This window comes from Macrosteles quadrilineatus, unplaced genomic scaffold (genome assembly GCF_028750875.1).
Source record: "Macrosteles quadrilineatus isolate MER2022 unplaced genomic scaffold, UCM_ALF_1.0 Scaffold_4__1_contigs__length_99947679, whole genome shotgun sequence".
Classification (NCBI taxonomy): Eukaryota; Metazoa; Arthropoda; class Insecta; order Hemiptera; family Cicadellidae; genus Macrosteles; species Macrosteles quadrilineatus.
In genome coordinates this window covers 13,085,928-13,098,180 of record NW_026542597.1, presented here as the reverse complement: position 1 = coordinate 13,098,180, position 12,253 = coordinate 13,085,928, and the positions used below count along the sequence as shown (strand labels likewise).

The 12,253-nt window shown below is 33.3% G+C and overlaps 1 protein-coding gene across 1 annotated transcript in view; it reads right to left on the bottom strand.

The window, feature by feature from the left end:
* The window catches only part of LOC128991332 (diacylglycerol kinase eta-like), a 154,313-nt gene that overhangs the window by 94,505 nt on the left and 47,555 nt on the right, over positions 1–12,253 (bottom strand). The window contains exon 3 of the mRNA XM_054414137.1: positions 6,357–6,382. The gene's annotated coding sequence lies outside the window, so the exon portion shown is untranslated. The remainder of the gene's footprint in view (positions 1–6,356; positions 6,383–12,253) is intronic.

The following is a 12,253-nucleotide window of genomic DNA, read 5'->3' as shown; positions in this document are numbered from 1 at the left end:
CGTATCGTTGCGGTAATGGTGTTCCCTCAAAAGGAGAGAGTGACATCACACCTTCGCAGAAGAGATTCTCATCGGTTTTTGACCAGGACCCCTGAAACGCTAGTATACATGACTGCCATTTTCACTATCAAACATCTTCGTAAATACTTTCTTCTTCACTTTCGCCGGACGTTATGTTTATCATACCATCTTCGTCCGTATTTTTACCTCCAGCTTTTGCTCTCACGTCACATCATAATAAAGTTGTACGTTTTTAAATCATTGTAGCTTATCCTTCTTTTCTCTTAGAATGATAATAGATGGTAACTTCTGTTGTTTAGGTCATATTTGGTAGATCTCTTGACATTCTTATTAATTAATTTTTCGATATTCCGTTTATAAACCGCCACCTATTCAAATATTACTAGATATAACTTTAAGTCACGAAGAGCCTATAAGAACCGAAGTTCGTTAAACTATCCGTGAATGCAGATGTGCTTACTGTTTAAGGATTTGGTATAAATTTAATGCAATTATTGTAAGATATCATGTAACTCTTCTCCTATTTACAAAATGGACTTTTAAATTGTTCTAATGATAACAGGTTTGAACATTCACAACAATTACAAACTTTACTAATAGTTATCTGGCACTGAAACTAATACTGTAGTTTTTAATTATTACTAGAAATATATACTAAGCCTAAGCCCTATATGCGATTGCAAAAAACTTAATCAAGATTTCTCCATGAATCTTAAAATTACGGAAAGATTTGTCGCAGTGAAAAACGCAAATCGTCGAAAGTGCCTGGGGCGTTGAAACAATAGTTGACGGGGGAGGGGAAAAATAGGGATTCAGTGGTGAAGTATTGCAGAACAATGAACAATGACGCTGAAAATGTAACTTGGGGCTTGACACGAATATTGACCGTCGTAGGGGAGTTTCTCCATTCATCCAAATACTCTTGCCATGGCAAACATGCAGGCTAAGCAAATTTATTTTTGTTTTATTGGAGCGATAGTAAATTATTCCGATACAAGACATACCCCCCCCTCTCATTTAAAACACTGGATTTAACGAGTTCCTAGATTTGCTGCTACGGGGAAGATAAAAGAGGGGTTTTCACAAAATGTTAATAGTATAGATAAATTTGAAAATTTGATCAACACACTATATTTTTCAGCAAACTACAAAGTTTCTCTTTTATCCTTAAGAATAACGTAGTGATCTTAAATGTACAGTTTCGGGATATTATCCGTAACATTTAATGTTACTACAATGTTTGCATATACACGATTATTTTTTACGTTCTAAGACGACTGAAAAATAGGCATTTTCAATTTTTAAGGGTAAAATAAAATAAAACAATTTTAGAACATTTCAAAACCCCATAATACCCCGTTCCCATGACCCAATCTTGCTGGTTCACGAACCTATACCCAGCCATTAACCTTTAAGCAAAATTTCATGAAAATCGGACCAAAATTATCCGGGATATCCCCACGTTTACGGACGTATATACTGAATAGATATAAACAATTGTACGAATGGTATTTTTGGCCTCTTAGGACATAAATAAGAAAAATGAAATAAGTCCCAGGTCTAGTTCTTACCGTGCTGCCTACGGTAATAGCTACTTCCCTATAGGGAAATTCGCTAAAAACCCACCTCTTATTTACCACCTTATACGATATAATTTATTTATTGTACTTTAATGTATGCTTTGATTGTTGGTAAACGAGTGGAGTATTTTGCAAGTTTACACTCAAGTACATACTTTCTATTATACCTTAAACACTATTGGAACTGAAAATCCAAGAGAGTGCAACAGACTACATTTAAATAACTAATTTAGTCCCACCTTCTCAGAAATTGATCCAATGCTTTAGTTTGATACCAACACTTTTTATAAGGTAGGTTTTTTTATATCCGGTAGGCTAGGAAGTTATGGAAGTTATACCACTTAAAGAAAAATATTTAACCAAATTTGAGTTGGATTAGTAATGAATTTAAACTGTTGTCAAAAAGAAATAATTATCTAAATAGTGCCTGTCTTCAAATCTGACATTTCAAGGAAGTATTTTAGTGAAAATCCCTTTAGACAAATGAAAATTTTTAGATGTTTGCTGCAACGGTATTTTTAGCGGTGCCTTAAAAACGTAGTTAAGATTTAATATCAGATAAGTTGATGTAAACGATGATTTTCAAAAGTGGTGGTAACGGCGGAGAAATTTTTCGCAAATCCATAAATAAAACCAAACTGGATACTGAAACTAAGAGGATCTCGGCTAATAATGAAATCACCAAGTTGAAGTTAAGAAAACAATCCACGAAATAGAAATGGCAGGAAGACGGATGGCTTGGGGTGACAATCGATTAATTTTCAATGTTTTCTTTTCCAGTGTCATTCGCCAGATATATTTTTTATTCCCTAATTCTTTTCCGTATCGTTTCTGGGGCTAAATTACTAAAATGAAAGGAAACGCATATGAAATATTCATTAGCATAAGGATTTGTGCTTATTTTTTGCAGCAAAAATGATAATGGTACCGGTACTACTGTATTGAAGGGATGATTTGAACTTCGTTTCTCGAGGAACATGCAGGTTGACTTTAATTAATTTAGGGGGGGGGATAGTTTTGAGCTTTATTAGGGTTCTGCCTTACAGGTTTTTCGTATTATTGTATTGTATAATACTTTATACTTCTATTACCAGTCGAAGGTTTGTGTAGACAATTTTGTTTACAATTCAAAAACAAAAAGAATACGCATAAAAATTTTGCGCCTCCATTGACTTTGAAAATGTAGTTTGTTTATGCTTTGACTCTTCTTACACAGTAACACCAATGCTACAGAAGTGAACAGTTTTGGTGATGGGTGCAATTTTCCGATTTTGTGTAAATATAATCCCAATATATCCAACCAAAAAATCACCCGTTATAGCAATACGGGGATCCAAGCTATTGAACGTGGATTTTAGTATAGAGCTTGAATTCTAAAAGTGGAAAATAACAACAATACAAATAAAGAGAGACGAAAACGTTATATTTTCCACGTAAAGTAACACCACTGAAATACAGGAAGCAAGGGGTGGAAAGAATGCGTTTATTTCAAAGTGAACGTTTGTTTCAAGCATTTCTCTTTTTACGTTTTCCCGTCTAAGATGTTGAGCTATATTAAACTCTTTGAGTGGTTCAACCTTTGACAGAATATATGTATTCGTATTCTGATTTGTTTGTGAAAACAGATATTTCTATCTAAACAGGTTACAGTTAAATTTCCTGTTAAGTAAAATATCACCGTAGTTGTCATCATGCAAATTTATCATTGACTTTTTCAGTTACTTTTCCGTATTTTAAACTGACTATCAAGGCACACAAATATTGTTACAGAAACAGTGTGGATTAACGTAATAGTATATTTCGTACCTAGGGCCGAAAATGAGGTTTTGCCGGCTCGAGATAGTTTTTAAGTTCGAGACGAAGTCGAGAACTTAAATCGATCGAGAGCCGCAAAACCATTTCGGTCCGTGGTACGAACGCTATTTTTCACCACACTATACCCTATTACCACTATTCACCACAATAATAATGCACACTGATAGTCAACACAACTACAACTTTAAGGTTATGTGAAGAAATAATTTGAGGAATCAGCAAAAATAAAAATATATAGTTGCTAGGCAACGGTGACAATAACACAATTCTATTGAAATGCTATGGATTTTGATTATGTATTTAAAATGCATTCATGTTTTAAGTAAGTAAGCGGACAGCTGATTTTGCGGCCCCGGCCTGTAAAAACCTGCTCGGTCCCCAAATTATGGACAGCTGGCATCGCCAGCAAAACGTAACTTTCGGCCACCAATTAACGTATGTAATACAGCCAAAAACATGATAGTGTGGTGAAAACAAATGTTACTGCTCGGAAGGTAAACATGTTAATAATATTTGAATGGAACTGTCAAAATATTCTTAATCAGCTGTTACGGCTATTAGAATAGACATTTAGGACAGTGAAGTAATTTTTTTATGTTTATGATCCATACCGTTACTGTTGTAATATTCGTGGGTTTGACTAATAGGACCATCTTTGTATTTAGCTATGACTATTAATTTTTCTAAAAGCTCAGCTATCAATTGGGTGGGCATAGTTTCGCAGCACCAACAGTATTTTGAAGATCGATTCAGCAACCTTTTTGAATATCTGACAAGCACTGTTAAAAATCAACCACCCAGCTACGAAAGTTTAGGTGAAGAACTGGTACAGCTTTTTATTTTAAAACCATCTTCTCCAATTAAAAGAAAGTAAGGATTTCCTGCTTTTGAATAATGTGTTTTTTTGCTAGCGAGTAGGCATATGTTCGGATGTATGAGACCCACAAAATAATTTGTAAAAAAAACTATTGGTAGAATTTTGCATGGGTATAGTCTACTCTACCTATTAGAATAAAACTACCCCCATTCATGACATCGGTATAGGTTTCTTCTGTACCTTTAAAATTCAAAGTTACCAATAATTGTGAGAAGTATAATGGTAAAAGTATAACCACAATATTGTGGTACCATTAGTTTTCATATTTTCCCATACCATATACCTATCATATACATTCATATAGCATATTTTTAAATAATACTAGCTGTAAACCGCGGGCTTTGCCCCATTTAACTTCTTAATTTTCAAGATGATCTCGTTCGCATGGCTCAATCACGTCCTGGTTGAAGTTAGTTCGCTACGCTCACTCACCTTTAGGTTGGAGCTCGTTCGCTGCGCTCACTTGCCTTCAGGTTAGCTCGTTCACTACGCTAACTCGCCTCCAGGTTGAAGTTCGTTCGCTATGCTCACTCACCTTTTGGTTGCAAATTAGCTGTTGTCATAAATGTAAAAGAAATAATAGTGCTGCACCCTGTTGGTAATCCTTGTAACTTTAATGCTATTGAACATCATAGAACAGAACCAACTTGTTTAATTGAAACAGCTGTTAAGATTCATTAATTCTCATAAGGTTGACATGGGAAACTCCATGTAACTGACATGCGAAATTGATGGTGTATAAACCTATTCCATGAAATTCTACACGTATGTACCAAGTTTCGTGGCAATCGGTTCAGCGGTGTCTGAGTTTATCACTGCCAAATATACATACAAACATCCTCTTTTATACTTATACTTATATGTAGATCACACAATAATTTACCAACTCGAACATCATCTTAACAGAAACATTGTCTAGAAATTTATACAGTATTTTCATAGTGAATAACACTTTACAAGGTATTTCGATAGTATAATTTTAATATTTTACAAAACATATTCATAATAGAAATCGTTTTACACACCACTCGGATTACAAGAAACAAATAGCTTAGAGGAAATTACAGACCCGCTGGGAAACATCAGCTGTTCTGGAGAGATTACATAGGAAACACTTGTAATACAAGTGGACACTTGAGTGCTGCAGCGCAAACATGACGCTTCATGACTCATTTTTCACATTAATGTGATATGCAGGTTGTATTATGTCGTCATTAATTTTTTTATAATAATATTACTGGACATACATAATTCGGTGGAAGGCTTTCGTAGTGATGATGGCGTCAGAAACCCAATATGACGTCACAGATTTAGTTTAAAGTGAGAAGTACGAGTGTAACATGTTAAAGATTTTAAGGTTGGTAATAATTCAACCATTGAATTGGCTTCGGGAATGGGAATTTTTAAACTATATATAGACAAATTACTTTTAATCATGGGATGGTCATCATTTTCATCTGGGAACGTAAATATATTGCACTTGAATCTTTCAGAAACACTTGCAATTAGTTATTTCAATTGCCAAATAATTTAGATAGGGACACCATTATGAGTGAAGGATGGGTTTAGAATGGAGTGAGATGATCTGTGTAGCTTTGTTACTGACTAAGATCAGCTGTTTTACTAGCCAGTATCATTTTATTTTAAGCCCAAGGGTCAGGAACAGCTGAGTCCAGTTTTGAACTATCAAAATGTTACTTGCTTTTCCCAGGATCGATTCGGCGACCTTTTGGTTGTTATGTGGTCACTCTAACCACCCTGCTACCTTGCCAGAGATACTGTATAGCGGGAATAACTATATATTTTTAATAAAATAGAGATTTCTCTAGACAGCTGTTTCGAAACGGACAAAGACATAGAGGTGGTTCGATGTGTACACTCAACTCTAATAGTCCCCAAATCTCATTATTTCGTTTATGGGGTAGTTAATTTGGTCTTGAATGGGAAGTATAAAATGTCAGTTAAGAGTAGGAAATTACAGTAAATATGAGTTTTATAAATCATTAATAATCGTTAATGTTAGGATACACAGTAAGTTGACAATTAAAACAAAAAATACTTACGAGTCCAGCTCGTAAATCTTCTTGATCTGAAAACAACAACAAAATAATTAAATTTGAGTTTTGTTTTTCTACAGCATCGTTATTTTTACGTCAAAACCTGGTAAAAAGCATTCGTGAAGCATTATTAAATATTGATAGCGATAGCACAATGAACAAATGCATCTAGGTACACAATCGATACTGCTCGAAATCGACCAGTAGAAATGAAGGTTGGCACTATAAAACATCGACTATCTACACTATTATATCATGATCAAAGTAAAGGTAGACAATCAAACACAAGCCAAGCAATAAGATCTAAAGATATAAACACTAATTACATACAATATTTCGACTCAAGACCATTGATTTGTTCAATGCATTCACCAATTAGAAATTTGTTAGGTTGTGCATTATACAGATTATCCTTGTTGGTAGCAAATAAAGTATATTTTTGTGCAATTGAATGAAAGAGCAAAAAGTAATTTAGTTTCAAATTTAATCTTTGCTCGTTTGATCTTAACATCAGCGCAATTTGTCGGTGGATCTCTTCAACTACTCAGAACAATAGAGAAAAATAAATTATTTTAAATTCAATTCACAAATATCACAAATTATCCATGAAATTAAAACATAAACATAAGTGTAAACAATCCTACTTTGACAGTTCTCATTGCCTATCACAGTTTTTTGTTGCTGCTTAGTTCAAATTAGCTGTTTTCATAAATGCAAAAAATAATAGTGCTGCACCCTGTTGGTAAATAGCATAACTTTTTAATAATTTTGCATATCATAGAACCAACTTTTTTAGTTGAAACAGCTGACTAAATTCTTTAATTCCCTTTAAATATGAATACTCATAAGGTTAACATGGGGAACTGCAGAGCCACTGGGGTGGAGCCCAAAAGGATTTTTGATATAAGAATATGCCTATATGTTAATCGGAAATATGAACTATCATCTAGCCAAATTTCAGCCCAATCCGTCCAGTAGTTAATGCGTGATTGAACTTCAAACAAACAAACACACAAACTTTCACATTTATAATATTAGTAAGATATTTTCTACATGGTAGTTCTTCTCCGATTGCGTTTTTACGCATATTGAAAGGAAACGGTCGAAAAATTAACTGTAAATGTCCAACGCCAACATTTTGTAAGCATCGGTTATCGTATCAAATGAATATGAATATGTTTATTTGTATTAGTCAAATATTTTGCGCATTATTTTGTGGTGGTTTCGTTAGCTAAATTTGTAAACTAGTGAATCTAAACACTGAACCAAGGCAATTTTCCTCGATTTCGACTATCAGCTTCATACTAAAGCGCGGATTGACGCACAATCAGATATCACCTGTCAACAGTCGTCTTTACATAACCTGTATCTGAGAATACCAATATTTGTGAGGCTTCTGCGGAATTGTGTTTATCAAGGTCTTATCGACTGAGTAAAGATCGTCAATATAGGACAATGTACGTTGGGAGTTCATGCAATCTTAAGGGATTTTCGTTAAGGGGGTTTTTACGGGGAAAACACTCTGAAAGGCGGAATAAGTAATAAAGTAGAATATACAATATTAAGTATAACGATGTACATATAGCGCAAAGTGTGCAAATATATGAGTGTTGAGGTGTTGATTTATTAAATAAATTATAATACCGATCAAAATCGTTGCTTAATCCGAACAATTCATCTGAACAACAAAACAACCTAAGTTAAGCTTTTAAATATCTGAAAGAGTTATAAAATAGTACATCTAATCACTAGGGCCTAAAGTGACTCTTTTTGGCCCGAGGTCAAATTTTACCTCGAGGAAAACTGAGCGAGGGTGAAAAAGACACTTTTTGCCCCTGTGGTGAAATATATTTTTCCTCATATTGCATCATTAATTAACACACTGACCTAGAATACGAAATAATTTGTAAGTAAAGATAACCTCTTAAAACAACTTTCAGCTTGTTTTCAATTCTGCTAATGCAAATAAGCAGCTGATTAAGTGATTCAATCGGTTCGTCTCTTACGATTGTGTTAGTGACTAGTGTACATTATACTATCGATATGTCAACTATTTACAATAAGACAACAATTAATTACAATCGATTAAACAGTCGATACATACTTCCGAACATGCAATTGTTTATAAAATAAATTTACAACTGAGTTGACAACAGTTGATTTTAACTCCCTAGGGTTAAAAACGATTTTTACCCCCTAGAGAGTAAAAATGCTACTTTAGACCCGCAATGCATGCATTAAAAACGGCTGTTTTTACTGCAGTATGACGAAAAAGCATAAACATAATTACAGTGTTGTGATGTTAACAACGAATGTGTTTACCAAGGTAATATTTTCTCTCTAAAGCGAGCCAAAGGACATTTGTAATTTTCTCACCATCATAGTTAAACAAATGTTTTACATTATAACACCCTCTGTATTATGCCGTTCTTTTTTGCTATTTTTCTGCAAAACTAATTAAAAATCAAACGCGTTGCTAATTATGACTTTATCTGTTTCTGCAGACACGGAGTGTTTTAATTTAGAATGAGTAACACATTTAAAAACCCGTATTTGTTTTTAAAACAACATTTGTATTTGTAGCATTTTTATACAAAACCTATATTTAAATAAAACAAAAACTTATAAAACGTTTGAGTATTTCGGAACTCCAGGGAATTGCTTTAATAATTCACTCAATTAGTTGTCTGTAAATATAATTCTGTATAATTTCATTATTGTTTTGTTCATTGATAGATGATTTATTGTTTGGTAAAATAAACTTGCTTGGTTATTTAACGTCTTTAAAAAAGCATACTTTGCATTTTTCTCTGACAAAATCCATACCAAAATAGTAGTTAGTTTTGGACCTAACTTTTAACAAAGTTTTTAATATGTCATAAAAATGAATATTAAAATACCCGATGTTATCCACAACTGTTAATTTATCCACACATAATTTGTTAATTTTGGTGAAATACTAATGCAAATTTGGCTCGAAACGTAAAATTAGTTCCCCACGAATGGTTAACAACATGGTAAAACAATTCCAAACTATGTATCATGTGATGCAAAATGTAACAGAATTGCAGATTCAGATTTACTCGGATTTGTCACATAATCGTTAATCAAATTTACAAACTAAGCGAAAGGACATGATGGATATATGAAAACACTCGCTAACTGCTAGAATTACCTCATATTTTTAACATGTTTAAAACTAATCGTGCTTTATGGTTTAATACGCATTAAGAACCCAAAGCATAAAGTAAATCTGTGTTCGTCTTCATTTAAGTTCCCGCATTTACTGAAATCGTCGATTGGCGCATAAAAAGATTCTTTAACTTGATACTTTCACTTTTCTTTGGAAGTAAAAATACTCTGGCTTAGCTCTAATACTGAAGTAAAATATTTCATCTCAAACGTAGAAATAATACACACAAATAATAACGTAACATACAGATAAAATTCGAAATAAATTACCATATTCAATACAAGTTTTTTTTAATAGCTACAATGCTTGGTCGATTAACAAATTAATTCCAATCAAACTAAATAACTGTTAATATTGTTTACAGCATTTCAAATTACATCATGGAGAATACACCAAAAGTGGTTTACTAAAATAGTAACCAGTTCAACAATATTCATCCCCGATTGCAAAATATAATTTCAAATAACAAAATTATGGAAATAAAAAAAATAATCATGATTATATCTATTATGGTAGCGGTTAATTTTTTTAACGTTGGCAGATGAGACTATTCCTATACCGATAAAATTTGCTCTGTAGCCAAATTAGTTACTAAGTGTCATATTATCTCAACAACGTTAGGAAGCGCTATTTGGAAAGTATTAAAGATGTATATGAATCATACAATAATTGAAAGATGAATCGTTAAAAATCCTACTTTGTAGTATGGAATAAATGAAATAAACTAATGGGTATTTGACATGTCAGCATGCTAACTTAAACACGCTATCTTCGTGTGAATTATTTATGTCCTAATGCATTGGACGCACACATTGAAATAACAGAGCTGCTAAACGTATATTTACACAGCTTATCCATTCAGAGTTTTTTGGTCGGGAAATTATTATTGGATTTTTGAAACACCTAATGCGTTTCTATTATATTCTTACTTTAAATTCACAAGAAAAGTTGAATTTTAACATTGGTTGAGTAACTACGGAAATTTTTAAAAAACAATTGATGATGATACTGAATTGTTAAATTTTTTTGGTATTTACGATATTGCTGTAAGGGCAGTTAAAGCACTGACATCGATTAATAAACTATTCTGTTAAATGACTTAAAATGTATTTTGTACGTAAATTAAAAGAAGATTCATGAATGCAGAGAAAAACATTTTCGTACTGGGGATCACATTGTAGGAAGATTCATTCGATTAATTTGTGTAAAGACACGTAAGAGTATGAACTTTGGAAATACTGAGTTAACAAATAAAAGTCGGCGGAGTAAAAATAGTCTGAAAGGTCTGAATTCAGTATAGAGTCCTACTCTGAAACTTAGACAAATTTTGTTCTTTTAAAACACGTGAAATCTTATCAAATCAGCTCTTAACCTACAACTGATCAGATGTATAAACGTCCAATCCCAGCTGTTTATATGCTTTTACCGTGATTGAAGTCTTTGAGAGCTTTCAGTCCAGAGAAATCGTGCTTTGTTCTTATCATCTGGTGTATATTTCACACGATCCTTTTCATAAAATTGGGGTTAAAATAGTTCGCTAACGGAAAATTCAGATACTATGGAAGGGTGAATACAGTGGTTTGCTTTAGTTAATTAGTGAGTATAATAATGAATCCAAATTATTTGGTTCAACATATCGTATTGTTAAACTTAAATAAATGTTTTAATGATAACTTTAGTTACATTCCATGAGTTCCATTATATTTTTACCTTTTCATAGTCTGTGGAGCTCTTTACTATGAAATATGTAAAGTTCATGGTACGTTTATTGACATACAGTATTATCTAACAACATAATATTTAAATGAGTAGGAGTAACTGACAATGCTGTTATGTGCGGATTCACACCACCAGGAGTTGTGTCAGTGGCGCGCTGTCACCGTGTAAGTGTTGTTTATACACTTGGACCTGTCAGTTGTGTTTTGGACTGTTTATAGATAAGGTCACCAGGTGAGGCTCGTGGACTAGTGAAGTCCAACATATTCACTATGGGTACACAACATATCTATCTATATAAATAAAATTACAGTTTTGTCTGTACATTGCTTAGAATCATGCAGTTTTTGGTTATTTTTACGTTTCATAGCCTAAGAAAGCCGAAACGAGTCTTATCTCAATTTCTGTCAGTATGTCTGTCTGTTTGTCCATTCTGTGACTTCGTCTGTAACGCCAAAATGTCATTTTACGCGGCCTACTCCCAGAAAACTAGAGTACCGATCAAGGTTCTAATCATTTTTCTGTATTTACTGGATTGGTGAGAGTGTCTTTGGCTATAAAAACATGGCCTCGCTTCTTTGAAAACAAAATAACGAACCACCAAAAACCCAATTTTGTTCGATTTTTGTCAAATTTTCTCTAAATGTTTACTATTACATTTTATGAAATAACGATCAGCTGTTTGGATTAGTTCTCACCTCTAGCTGTCACTGATATGTTTACATTAAAAGTTGTTTACAAATACCGCAACCATTTCCGATCAAGTTTAGTTAGCACATCCAAACCAAGTGAGATTAAAAACGTTGTGCCTTACTTAACCGGTTTAATTAATCGCAAGTGCAACGATTGATTGTTCTTGAGTTTTGATAGCCGGGGAAAATACCGTGAATCAGTGTTGTATTAGTGCAAGGAAACTTACATTTATTTAATCATCGCCACCAATACCGTAGCTTACAAAGGTTTCCACTCATTGACGGCGCTTCAAGGACAGTTG